This window comes from Podarcis muralis, chromosome 3 (genome assembly GCF_964188315.1).
Source record: "Podarcis muralis chromosome 3, rPodMur119.hap1.1, whole genome shotgun sequence".
In the NCBI taxonomy this organism is placed as follows: domain Eukaryota; kingdom Metazoa; phylum Chordata; class Lepidosauria; order Squamata; family Lacertidae; genus Podarcis; species Podarcis muralis.
In genome coordinates, this window is record NC_135657.1 from 4,832,991 (window position 1) to 4,847,501 (window position 14,511).

The 14,511-nt window shown below is 49.4% G+C and overlaps 1 protein-coding gene across 3 annotated transcripts in view; it reads right to left on the reverse strand.

Moving 5' to 3' along the window:
* The window catches only part of KIF13B (kinesin family member 13B), a 179,939-nt gene that overhangs the window by 164,229 nt on the left and 1,199 nt on the right, over positions 1–14,511 (reverse strand). The gene's annotated exons all lie outside the window — the stretch shown is intronic.

Sequence of the window (14,511 nt, forward strand, 5' to 3'; positions counted from 1 at the left end):
CGGGGCATTAGTGCGTGAAAACAGTCAAGATCCAATGATCCCCAGATGGCGGGGTTGTCAGGCGCTATCCCAGCGCCGCCCAGGCATCTTCACTTGGTCACAAGTGGTCGAAAACCAGGTGCAAAATTTAGAACACTCATCACAAATGGTGGGCGGATTGCATTTCGTCTGGTCAGTCTGCCAGGCTGGCTACCAACCTAAAGACGACTGCACAAATTCCTGGAAGAGAAGGCTATCCGATGCCTGTGCCCGACCTCGACATCTGCAGGCAATAATGTTTCTGAATACCAGCTGCTGGAAACCGCAGGAAAGGAGAAGGCTCTCACGCACGGATCCTGCTCGCGGGTTCCCCACAGGAATCCAGTTGGCCGCTGTGAGAAGAGGATGCCGGACAACATGGGCCTCTGGCCTCATCCTGCAAGCCCCCCCTAGAAGTCAAATCTTCCCATGAAACATACACTCTTCAGCCAGCTTCTGAAGAGCCTCAGGATTCCCAAGACTGAAAACCACAGAGACTGAACATTTGGGTCAAATTTGGCCTGGCAGCCGATGCTTGGAGATCAGTTCCCCCACAGAGGTTTATTATTATTTATTCTTGATTTCTGGAATTAAAGCCCGCTGCTTCGAGCGAACGGATGCCAGTTGGCATTCCAGAAAGAGAGAGATTCGAAAGCAGCATCCCCGGTTAGGGAAATCAAGTAACACGAGACAACCACATCTCCAATCCATTTCTCCCACCAACACATGCTGTTTTCCAAGTGCCTTTGCTGAGTGAAAATTGAACTGACTCCATGTCGGCTGGAGGGGAAAGGAGAGACTGCAGAAAGCCTCGCATGGAAGAAGCTGCAGAAAGCGCCAACCAGGGGCATAATCCGGTGGAAATTTCTGCATCTTAAGCCGCATTTGGGTGAAGGGAAGCTGTGCGAGAACAGCGCTCTTGTTCTCACAGCGATTCCCTTCATCCGCGCAGCTTGAAGATGTTCCCCTTGGATTGTGCCCAAAGTCCACAAATGCGGCTGGAAGGATCGCTCCCGAAGTTTCAGAGACTTGCAGAGCAATCCCTTTTGCATTGCCCTTTAGAGGGCCAGTGTGGTGTAGTGGTTAAGAGCAGTGGACTCGTAATCTGGTGAACCACGTTCGCTTCCCCACTCCTCCACATGCAGCTGCTGGGTGACCTTGGGCTAGTCACACTTCTTTGAAGTCTCTCAGCCTCACTCACATCAGAGAGTGTTTGTTGTGGGGGAGGAAGGGAAAGGAGAATGTGAGCCGCTTTGAGACTCCTTAAAGGTAAAGGGACCCCTAACCATTAGGTCCAGTCGTGGCCGACTCTGGGGTTGCGGCGCTCATCTCGCTTTATTGGCCGAGGGAGCTGGCGTACAGCTTCCGGGTCATGTGGCCAGCATGAATAAGCTGCTTCTGACGAACCAGAGCAGCACACGGAAACGCCGTTTACCTTCCCGCCGGAGTGATACCTATTTATCTTGCGGGCATTCGAACCGCCGACCTTCTGATCGGCAAGTCCTAGGCTCTGTGGTTTAACCCACAGCACCACCCGCGTCCAAGGATGTTTAAATGAGTATTTAAAATTGTAAAACAGAAAATCTAACAAAAATCATATACACAAAATTAGGCATACCTTAGACTGATCCTTGAAATTCATAACTGAGGTATAATGAAAAATCACAAGAAACAGGTATAATGTATATAACAGATAAAGTGCAGTGAGAATACTTGGAAGTCTCTTTAAATGTTTGCAGCACTTTTTATTTCTAATTGTGTGAATAATCGTTGCATTAAAAACATACTTAATGTTGAGGAATTTCATAATTACGTATGTTTTTTCTCTTCTTTTTTCCTTGATTTTTATACACTTGTCCTTATTTCATGTTTTTCTTTTCTTTCTTATGTTGTAAGCTTGTAATGGCAAATACTGTATGGATGTATTCATTTTAACTCAATAAAGATTGACTCAAAGTTTAAAAAAAACCAAAATGGCATCTAGGCATTCCATTTTGGTGACCATAACCCTAGTTTAAGGAGCCATTTGGCACCTGGTTTATATAGCTGAGTTTCTAACACTGATATTTACTTGGGAGCAAGTCACATTTAAATCAACAGGACATAACTCTGAGTAGGCACACACAGGATTGTGTTGCTAGTGACTCTGAACTTATCTGAAGTACAGTTGTAGCTTGGTTCTCGAACAGAACCGTTCGAAAACCAAGGCGCGGCTTCCCATTGGCTGCAGAAGTGTCCTGCAGCCAATAGGAAGTCACGCTGGATGTTTGGCTTCCAAAAATTGTTCGAAAACCGGAACACTCACTTCTGGGTTTCGATAGTTTGGGAGCCAATTTGTTTGGGAGCCAATGCTTTTGAGATCCAAGGTACGACTGAAATGGTTAATAGGGAAATTTTGGAGAGGGGAAGAGTCCACAGCAGCGTGACTTAAACCATTGGTCTTTAACAGGTGAGGTGGGACCCACAACAAGGTCATAGCCTGACCTACGGCGTATCCCATAATCAGCACAGGCACCACAGAAACATATGATAAATGAATTAAGAAGCAGGTCTCCAATTGTAAGCGTGGGCAAAAAGGTGAGTTTGAGAAGACGGAAGAGAACTGGCTTCTGTTCAGCCAGAGACACTCTTTTCCGAATCCGACCTTACAATAAAAGTCTAGGTTACAATTTTCATAAAATTTTCAGACCGCGGTAATTAGCTGGTTAATTATGCATGGGTACATCTGCCGGGAAACATACAATACTTGCACCCAGATCTCCGCAGTAAGGAGAGTCTGAAACGCAAAAGGTAATTGTGCTCCAATTTTGCCTTGCCGCAGGAGGGTGGGGGCGAGGAAGTCAAAACCACTGAAAGAGGAATCTGCATGTGTGCCCTAGGTATTTGGGATAGGGTAAACAAAATTTTCAAATAATAAAGAGGCGTCATTTCTCGCTCTCGGCTTAATCGTTCTTCTGCTAAGTAATTGCACACAATGAAAAGGCAACTCGCCCAGCAATTTTTCGACCCAGCAATTAAAAGGTATTATTGCTGTGTTATGAATATGTTCCATTCATCCATTTAATGTTTTGGGACGCCGTGAATTAAAGGCACAGAAGGAAGGTAGTAAAGATGGGGGAGAGGGAAGAGATGGAATCATCAAATTGGAAAGTTGGAGGGTCCCCAAAGGGCATCTGGGCCAACCCCCGGAATAATAATATAATAATAACTTATTATTTATACCCCGTCCATCTGGCTGGGCTTTTCCCAGCCACTCTGGGCGGCTTCCAACAGAATATTAAAAACAATACAACGTCAGACATTAAAAACTTCCCTAAACAGGGCCACCTTCAGTTGTCTTTTAAAAGTAAAATAGTTGTTTATTGCCTTGACATCTGCTGGGAGGGCGTTCCACAGGGTGGGTGCCACTACCGAGAAGGCCCTCTGTCTGGTTCCCTGTAACCTCACTTCTCGCAATGAGGGAACCACCAGAAGGCCCTCAGTGCTGGACCTCAGCGTCCGGGCAGAACGATGGGGATGGAGACGCTCCTTCAGGTATACTGGACCGAGGCTGTTTAGGGCTTTCAAGGTCAGCACCAACACTTTGAATTGTGCTCGGAAACGTACTGGGAGCCAGTGTAGGTCTTTCAAGACCGGTGTTATGTGGTCTCAACAGCTGCTCTCAGTCACCAGTCTAGCTGTCACATTCTGGATTAGTTGTAGTTTCCGGGTCACCTTCAAAGGTAGCCCCAAGTAGAACGCATTGCAGTAGTCCAAGCGGGAGATAACCAGAGCATGCACCACTCTGGCGAGACAGTCCGCAGGCAGGGAGGGTCTCATCCTGCATACCAGATGGAGCTGATAAACAGCTGCCCTGAACACAGAAATGACCCGCGCCTCCATGGACAGCTGTGAGTCCAAAATCACTCCCAGGCTGCGCACCTGGTCCTTCAGGGGCACAGTGACCCCATTCAGGACCAGAGAGTCCTCCACACCAGCCCGCCCCCTGTCCCCCTAGAACAGTACTTCTGTCTTGTCAGGATTCAACCTGCTGTCCATCCTCCAACCGCCACCAGACACTCACACAGGACCTCTAAGCCATCTTGAAATGCAGGAATCATAGCTGAAGAATCCTGGACAGGTGGCCACACAACCTCTGTCTGAAAACCTCCAAGGAAGGAGAGTTCACCACCTTCCAAAGGAGACCAATTCCACTGTCGAACAGCTCTTACTGCCGAACAGACATGTGGACTCCAAAGCTACAGAAGTTTCTCTCAAAATGGGCGTAATTGCCTCACAAGTGCAAGAGACTTTCAGGAATCCTGATGTTGTTGCAAAGCTTTTATTAGGCACTGCCCTATTTTTAAGCATGCTGAAACAACCTACACAGGCACGTGTTTGCTTCCCCATCGCACAGTTTTCCAAGATTTCACTCCTCCTGCCATGCAAGTTGCTTTACAAGGGCACTCAGAGCCAATAAAACAAACTGTGTTAAAAACCTTCCTGGTCTTAAAAAAAGAAAAAGGTAATTGAAGGCTGCCACTTTGTTTAGAAGCAGATTAACGAACGTTCAAAAAGGAGAGATACAGCAGTCACGGGAGACTTCCTGATATTTGCCGAGACTCAAACCCTGCCAAGAATGTAAAGTCCAGCGAATTCCTCCATCGACCTCGCTGACAATTTCGTTTCCCAGAAGGTGGAAGAAGCAACAAGGAAATCATCTGTCCTGGACCTGGTCCTCAACAACAGGGAGAAATTGATCGACGAAGGGAAAGTACTCGGAAACTTGGCAGGAAATGATCATGTCCTGTTGGGTTTCGTGATACAGAAGCAAGGGAAAGCGGGGTGTAGTCGGACATGCACTCTAGACATTAAGAAGGACAGTTTTAAAATGACCTTAAGGCTGGATGGCCACCTGCCATGGATGAACTAGTTGAGATTCCTGCATTGCAAGGGGTTGGACTAGATGACCCTGGAGGGCCCATTCCAACTCCACCATTCTATGATTCTACGATTCCAAGCATAATCACTGTATTTTTCGCTCCATAAGACGCACCTGACCATAAGAAGCACCTAGTTTTTAGAGGAGGAAAACAGGAAAAAAGTATTCTAAATGAAACAGTGGATGTATGATTTTTGTGGTTCATACTGTGGCCACAGACATGTGATTTGACGGTGAGTTTGGGGTAGCTCAGTGCAAAAATCCTGAGGATCCATGTGGATCCGTGCTTTGTAACCACGTTTTTGCACCATTGCGGCTCCACGAAACAATGGATGCGTGGTTTTTTGGTGCAGGCTGTAGCCATGGACATGCTATGTGATCTGAGAGTGAATTTGGGGTGACCCAATGCAAAAATCCTGAGGATCCATGGGCTTTTACCTCCCCCCTCCCAGGCAGCCTCCTTTATCTCTAGCTCCCTTATCTCTCTCCCGGTCGCTTGGTGATTAGCGGCTTTGTTTCAACACCCACTTCCCTCTTTCAAAAAAAGAAGAAGCATGATTTGCTTTCCGTCCCTGGGCAATTCGGCTCCAGGGACCACACATTTGCTCCATAAGACGCACAGACATTTCCCCTTACTTTTTAGGAAGAAAAAAGTGCATCTTATGGAGCAAAAAATACGGTAAGCCTAAGAAGACTCCAGCTTTTCACCTTTCAGCTCGTATTCATGTACATGTCGGTCCCCTTCCCATTTCAGAGGCATACTACACAAAGTCGACGCAGCCCAGAAACAGCAGATGCAAGCGACAGAAACAGGAGTTGTGCGGGAAAGGGAGTTAACCATCTTGTGTAAACAGGTTCCTTGGCTCAAACAGGGAATCTAGCGCACATGGTATAATTAAACACCAGAACAAACACAGAGAAGAGGAGGTGGCCCCGTGGAAGGACAAGCAATTTCATTCCCCTCCATCCTAAACCGCCCGGCTGAAAACTGGCAAATCAGATAAGGCGCCACAGTACCCTTTTACAGCGTGGTTGGGAAAAACTCAGGACCCAAGGGGAAAGCAAATGCAACGCTCTAGGGCAGAGGTCCGCAAACTTTTTCAGCAGTGGGCCGGTCCACTGTCCCTCAGACCTTATGGGCGGCTGGACTATATTTAGAAAATAAATAAAAATGAACGAATTCCTATGCCCCACAAATAGCCCAGAGATGCGTTTTAAATAAAAGGGCACATTCTACTCATGTAAAAACATCAGGCAGGCCCCACAAATAACCCAGAGATGCATTTTAAATAAAAGGAAACATTGTACAGTGGTACCTCAGGTTACATATGCTTCAGGTTACATACACTTCAGGTTACAGACTCCGCTAACCCAGAAATAGTGCTTCAGGTTAAGAACTCGGCTTCAAGATGAGAACGGAATTCGTGCTCCGGCTGCGCGGCAGGAGCAGGAGGCCCCATTAGCTAAAGTGGTGCTTCAGGTTAAGAACAATTTCAGGTTAAGTACGGACCTCCGGAACGAATTAAGTACTTAACCTGAGGTACCACTGTACTCGTGTAAAAACACCATGCATTTTAAATAAAAGCACACATTCTACTCATGTAAAAACACACTGATTCCTGGACCGTCTGCCGGCCGGATTTAGAAGGTGATTGGGCCGGATCCGGCCCCCGGGCCTTAGTTTGCCTACCCATGCTCTAGGGCTCCCGTTCTGGCACGTGGGGCACCCTACCCCCCCCCCCCACCTCAAGGGATATGTCTGCAGGAATGTGTCCTTGAACTCTGATACTGGCACTGACTGGACAGAGGAATTTGTGTCTGTGTGCTCATGGAAACTGAGCCAGTGTTTCTCAAACTTGGGTCCCCCGCTGCTGTTGGACTACAACTCCCATCATCCCTTTCTAGCAGGTCAGGGATGATGGGAGTTGTAGTCCAATAATAGCCGGGGACTCAAGGTCAAGGAACAGTGCGCTAAGGGAAGATCGAATTTACATTCGTTGCTCTGACCACCTTTGCCTCTGGCCCCAATCGTCACCACTAAGCAGCCCCCGGAAAGTCACCCAGAAGGATGAAAAAGGGTCCTTTTCCCTGTTGTACACCTTGACATTCCAGTGCAACACACACAACTGTGGTTTGTTGCTTCTGATTCAGTTACTCCCTAAATCTGTATCCCACCCATCCCTACTAAAGGAGGCCAGAGCAGCGGTGCTATAAATGCATGCATTGGGCTCATAGCCTACCCTCTCCACCTCCAAGGGAGTCCCACTTGCAGCCACGCCAGAGGAAGAAAGGCAAGGGAGCAGGGAGCCAAAGTTCATGCAACGCTCAACCACGGTTTAGTGTTACATCCAAACGCAGCCGCAGAGGAACTGTGTTTGTGTGCTGACCAGGATCCAGACCCCAATGACGCAGTTCCCTTGGGAGTCAAACCTCTGCAACACACAATCACCTCTCTCACCATCGCTGTAACCTAGCCAGGGCCCTGGATACTCCAGCGAACACAGAATCGGTGGTCTTCTGCTAATGGTGGAGGCTGTCGCTCGGCGGTACGGCATCCCGGTCCCAGGTTCAAAACCTGACACTGCTAGGAAGGGCTGGGAACGCCCCATGTCTGAAACCCTGGAGAGCTGCTGCCAGCCCGTGTAGGCAATGCTAAGCTAAATGACTCGCCGAACAGAATTTTGTAGAATCGTAGAGCTGGAAGGGTGCCACCAAGGGTCATCTAGTCCAACCCCCTGCAATGCAGGGATCTTTTGCCCGGTGGAGGATTCGAATCCACGACCCTGAGATTAAGAGTCTCACACTCGGTATAGAGCACCTTCCCAATGTTCCTAGAAGTGCATCATACAGAAGGATGGCAAGCAACTTTTATGAATTATTATTATTATTAAATATTAATATAAATAATTATTACACCCCGCCCATCTGGCCGGGCTTCCCCAGCCACTCTGGGGGGCTTCCAACCAAATATTAAAATACTGTAATGCATCCTTAAACATTAAAAGCCTCCCTAAACAGGGCTGCCTTCAGATGTCTTCTAAAAGTCTGATAGTTGTTGTTCTCTTTGACATCTGGTGGGAGGGCGTTCCGCAGGGCGGGTGCCACCACTGAGAAGGCCCTCTGCCTGGTTCCCTGTAGCTTTGCTTCTTGCAATGAGGGAACCGCCAGAAGGCCCTCGGTGCTGGACCTCAGTGTCCGGGTAGAACGATGGAGGTGGAGATGCTCCTTCAGATATACTGGACCGAGGTCATTTAGGGCTTTAAAGGTCAGCACCAACACTTTGAATTGTGCTCGGAAACGTACTGGGAGCCAATGTAGGTCTTTCAAGACCGGTGTTATGTGGTATCGACGGCCGCTCCCAGTCACCAGTCTAGCTGCCATATTCTGGATTAGTTCCAGTTTCCGAGTCACCTTCAAAGGTAGCCCCACGTAGAGCGCATTGCAGTAGTCCAAGCTAGAGATAACCAGAGCATGCAGCACTCTGGCGAGACAGTCTGCGGGCAGGTAGGGTCTCAGCCTGCATCCCAGATGGAGCTGGTAGACAGCTGCCCTGGACACAGAATTGACCTGCCCCTCCATCAACAGCTGTGAGTCCAGAATAACTCCCAGGCTGCACACCTGGTCCTTCAGGGGCACAGTTACCCCATTCAGGACCAGGGAGTCCTTCACACCAGCCCGCCCCCTGTCGCCTAAGAAAAGTACTTCTGTCTTGTCAGAATTCAACCTCAATCTGTTAGCCGCCATGAAACTTTGTCCTGGTTTACTAACAATGATTAATACTGAAGAACCCGGTTACTAAGCCAACATTCACTCAGATGCCCCAACCTCCCAATTTCTGGGAACTGGTTTGAGCTAACTAGTACCATCATGTTGGGGAAGTGAGCACAGCCTTGACACTCATTCCTGGCTGCTAAACTGTGGTTTGGAAAACCCAGGAAAAACATCTAGACCGGGTCTCTGTACTGTTTGTTGCCACCAAACCGCTGGGTCCTAAATCGAAGCCTGGACCTTGAAAGGTGAATTGCACCCTGGAAGGCGGAAGAGTTAAAAGGATGGGAGCTTTGAACATATGGCCCTAAGGAATGAAGTATTTGTAGCCCAGGGGGCAGAGATCACTAAGCCATCTTCTTCTGATAAGGCTATTGTTAGATGGAACAATGGCATGCATTAGACACCATTCCTCCAAAGTGACGCAGGGGCCTTGGTGCATGCCACATTCAAAGAGAACAGAGGCAGGATTGATGCAGGAAATAATGCATCCCTTCCCCCCCCCAACCCCGGAAAAATCTGCCAGTTTAAAGAAGCTATGGGTTACCCTCCCCTGGTCACATGCATGCGCAAGTTTCAGATGTAAAAATAGATCTACGTTCTGGTAACATGTGCCGAAGCAGCATAGTATTGCTTTGGGGGTTTGGAATTTTTTAAAAAAACAAAGGTTAAGAGAGGCCGACTTTGGTCCTATCGCCATCTTTTCTCTGCTTAATGTACATTCCGAATATTTTGTGCATTTAGAATTCGAAAAGGGCACGGGCGTCGGAAGGGATAAAGCGAAGCCAAGACAGACGCAAGCCTGTTTAGTCTTCCGGTTATAAGCGGTTTCACACTTTTAAGGAAGGGGGTTCCTAAATACCCCCCAGCCAAAGCTTGAGAGCCGTTATTGCTCTTGTGATGTCTCGTAAAATCCCCTTGTAAGGAGCAGAGGCAGAAAACTTATTTGGGGGTGAAAGAACAGGTGGGCTTGCGTCAAAGCCCCCCCAACAACACACCCCTGACCCCCAGCTCAGGAGAGGTGGTGCAAGTCGCCGTTTTCTGACCCACTTCTATGTGGGAGCCCCTCGCCTTAGGTCTTCCAAGTTTGCGCCAGCAATTTAGAACCGGGAGAGGAGAATGTGCTGGGCATGTCCAGGGTGAGGAGGGCATTTTCGGGCCGGGAGGTGGGAACCTGCACCTGATCAATACCATTTTTGGAAGGCCAATGGAAGGGAAAGAGCCAGGCAGTTGATGCTGTAAAGGGGCCTTTTTGCGGGGTTGGGGGGACGGGGAAGGGGGCAAACCTGTTTTGCCCCAAAGCCCAATTTGATATTTCTTGACTTGCAAGCTTTACAAGGCCGGCAGCTTAGCACAAAAGCTATTCAGAAGAGGGATCTTCTACCCCGGCTCAGGAGCACAAATGTTAAAAAGCCAGCGTATCAATAAGTAATAAGGAAACAGATGTTCTGCAAGCTCAGAGATGAAACCTGCCTGCCTGGCCCCTTTGCCCTCAGGAGATGACAAATCCACAACAGCAATTTTTTGTTTAAAACACACACACACACACATTCAGGAGAAAAAGCTTCCAAGGTTTCACACCCATCAACATTCCCGTTGCAAAAACTTTAGCAAACCACCACTAAATTATTATCACCATGGGCAGCATTCAGCGTTTAGCCACCCTCGGAACAAACCAAATGGTTTTGGTTGATTTCAATGGGTCTACTCAAAGTACAAGTGATCCTGGATATTACCCAATTACATGGCATTTCAACGTGTTTTTCCATGCCTTATCTTGTTGCAAACTTTGCAATAACTCTGCATGGTGAGTTGCAGAGCCCTTGCAGGGCTCGGTCGTTACAGCTTGAGACTTTTTATGATCAGGGTCGTGAGTTTGAGTCTTACTCGGGCAAAAAGATCCCTCCACTGCAGGGGGTAGGACTAGATGACACCCCCCCCCCCGAGGGTCCCTTCCAACGCCACGATTCCATGAGAGTTCATAGCCAGTGCAAGTCCCGAATTTCCACTCCAGCACAGCAAAAACAAACAGGCAATCTCAACCCACACCAAGTGTTTGCTAACATGCAAAGCTCGTCTCTTTGAAATACGAATTTCCTCGCCTTTGAGCCAACTTGCCAGGAAGGGATGAAGATAGCAGCAGACTTGCTTTGGGGGCATGTATATACGTGTTGGGCGGGGAGGGGAAACCCTTTGCTTTCAAAGGTGCATTACAACTCCCTGTGTGGGGTGTTATGGGAGGGCGTGAACCTCTGCAGGGGGAAATGTCCTGCTCCTTCTGGGGTGGTTTGTCCAAATTTGGCCTCCACCCTTCTAAAGGTGGCTCCTATGTGACAGGGACCACATCCCAGGAAACAGCTTCAACTGGCCAGCTAAACCAGATGAAGGCAGCTGATGGGTCTCAAACCTGAAGAAGAAGAGGAGGAGGAGGAGGAGGAGTTTGGATTTGATATCCAAGCTTTACCATTACCCAAAGGAGTCTCAAAGCAGCTCACAATCTCCTTTCCCTTCCTCCCCCACAACAAACACTCTGTGAGGTGAGTGGGGCTGAGAGACTTCAGAGAAGTGTGACTAGCCCAAGGTCACCCAGCAGCTGCATGTGGAGGAGCGGGGAAGCGAATCCAGTTCCCCAGATTACGAGTCCACCGCTCCTAACCACTACACCACGCTGGCTCTCAGGGCGTTGGGGATTTCCCTTTTGTGAGAAGACAGGGCAGATGGAAGGGATGAGGCCAGGAGTGGGTCTTGTGGTCAAGAAGGTGGTTTCTGCGAGTGCTATAGAGGGAAGTGAGGGGCAGGTGGGGCTCTGGGAAGGGAGCCCACCTAGGAGAAGGAAAACTCTGGTCCTAAATCTCCACTGCCTTGCAGAGCATCTTCAGGAGAAGAGAAGGCGAAGGAGAAAACGCTACGCAAATCTGGAGTAGAGTCCGTAAGGCGGTTGGATGGCACCTTGTACACCTGCAACTCCTGCAACCAAACTAGTGCTCAACATCTCGCTCTGCTTCTTCTGGCCCACATCAGTGAGGCTGAGAGGGGGGTCTTGTTGTCCGAGCAGCCCTGGACCTCCAGACACACTGCCCACCAGGGAGGTTAGTTCAGTGCTGCCGGCGCAGCGCTTTGAGTTTGCCCCCGAAGGCGCACTCTATTGTCTCTCAAGGCGGACGGGTGCCAACAACAATTCCCCACCTAACCTATTGCAGACCAAGGTGTCTCTGAGTCCTACCTGGGGATACCAAACCGGAGACCTTCCGCAACTAACGCCTGCTAAGTAACATGCAGGTGAACCTCAGGTACTTCAAAGCACACCTCTACAAATTCCACATTACAGCAACTCTGGGAACGCCCATCGAGAACTCGCCTTCCCTTGAGTGCATGGCAAGGTGACTCTTTTCACGTTGAACAGGACACACCTCAGCTATAATAGTATTATTGACGCAATCTCCCTCCACGGACCTCCTGTGACCTCACGGTGTGTTGACACCAACCAGCGTTGAGCGGCAAGGGGGGAAAAACAGAAAGTTGCCTGCAGGCACAGGAGCTCAGGAGTTTTTGGGAGCACCCAATTTCCTAACGTGCATCTGGCCGCACGCTTAATACCGCAACTGAGCTCGGTTCGAAACGGAGGAGGCCGACTGCAATGGCAGGGAAAGAGCAGCAGGCTGTTCGCAGCATATCATTTCAAGGTTTCACAGGAAGCAGAATCGCAGAACTGCAGAGCTGGAAGGGAACCCTGAGGGTCATCTAGTCCCACCCCCCACACGGGGGTGGGGTGTCTTTTCGCCTAATGGACTTGGGGAATGCGGAAAAGTCGCCCCAAAGGGCAAGGAGGGAGAAGGAAAGTGGGAGCCTCAACGCTGCAGTTGTGATTCCTGCATTGCAGAAGACTGGACCAGATACGATACGATATTCGATACGATAATCTTTATTGTCATTGTCCCATACAGAACAACGAAATTGAAAAATCTACATAAGACATTCAAAACCCAACAAAACTGCTATCCCAGCTATCCCAACCTGGTTAGCCCCCTAAAAACTCTGATACCCCATAATTAAATACAATATACTCCCATAGAGACTCCTTACACTGCGTTTAAAACCAAAATTGCATTTGGATAGAAACTGTTTCTCAGGCAGCTAGTCCTAGTCTTTATAACCCTGTACCTTCTTCCAGAAGGGACGCGGGTGGCGCTGTGGGTAAAAGCCTCAGCGCCTAGGGCTTGCCGATCAAAAGGTTGGCGGTTCGAATCCCCGCGGCGGGGTGCGCTCCCGTTGCTCGGTCCCAGCGCCTGCCAACCTAGCAGTTCGAAAGCACCTCCAGGTGCAAGTAGATAAATAGGGACCGCTTACTAGTGGGAAGGTAAACGGCGTTTCCGTGTGTGGCTCTGGCTCGCCAGAGCAGCAATGTCACACTGGCCACGTGACCCAGAAGTGTCTCCGGACAGCGCTGGCCCCCGGCCTCTTGAGTGAGATGGGCGCACAACCCCAGAGTCTGTCAAGACTGGCCCGTACGGGCAGGGGTACCTTTACCTTTACCTTCTTCCAGAAGGCAGAAGCTGAAAGAGATAATTTCCGGGGTGCACACTATCCTGCGCTATCTCTTATGGCACCTGGAAGCATAGATTTGATCCAAGGTGGGAAGAGTGCACCCAGTTATTCTCTCCACAACCCTGGACAGCATTGTTTTTCCCCTGACCGCGCAGCTCCCAAACCACACACACAGACCATAAGTTAATACACAGTGCAATGGTAAAATGCCATCAACAGGTCCTTTGGGTTCCTTGGCTGTTCTCCCCTGCCCTGTGACAGGTGAACCCCACGTTCTACAAACAGGATGGAGGTCTACCTCTTACCAGCCCACCCTGGTGCCAATGCATAGGGAGATGCCCCCTGCCAGCTCAAGCCATTCACCCAACTCTGACTGACAGCAGCAGTCCAAGCACTCAGCCAGATCCCTTGAGATCTTTTCACCTGGAGGTCTGAGGATTGAACCTACAAACCTTCTCCCACAGCACCAGTTTCCCGTTTTACTTTCTCAGAGTTTGGGGTCTCTTCTGACCCCCCCAGACATCACCTACCCCCCCATGAAGAAGCTGTCCCTCCAAACGCAGTATTTTTGCACGGGGTGGATTCCCTCTCTGTCTCCCAAGCCAGGGCAAAGCTTTCTCATCTGCCACTCCCCATGTTTTTTTTTTGGGGGGGGCAATCTCTGCCCATCACATCAAAGCAGCCCCTTCCTCGTAGCTCCTGAATGGAGTTCACTCTTCTCTCCCGCCCTGTCTCATTTTGAAAGGAAGGGGAGGGTCATCCCCTGCCCAATTTTATTTGGGGTGGGGGGATCTTCTCTTAGTACTCTGTTACCCCTCCGGTGTTTTGTCCGTCCCCTCTCTCCTTCAGCTTCTCGTGAGTGGCGGGTGCCCTTCCAACTTCATTTAGATTGGGGGGTGTCTTTCCTTCTCCCCCCAGGAACACCATTCTGCCCATTTTGCAAGTCCCCCTTCACCCTTCGCGTACTGTTTTCAGGCAAAGGGGAGACCCTATTTTCCTTCTCCCCCCACCCCTTCAAACAACTCCCTGCGCGATATTTTCCTTCTCTCCCACCACCACCTTTCAGAAGGCAGGGGCGTCCACCTCCCCCTCTAATCCCTTAGGGCAAGACTCCCCACATACACCCCCATTTGTTTGTGGGTGGAGGTGCTTCTTCATCTCCCTATATCTCAGCTGAGGGGATTTCACCACTTTTTTTGGGGGGGGTCTCCCCTTTCCCATGTTTTCATTGGGGTTAAGGTTCTTCCTTTAACGGGGGT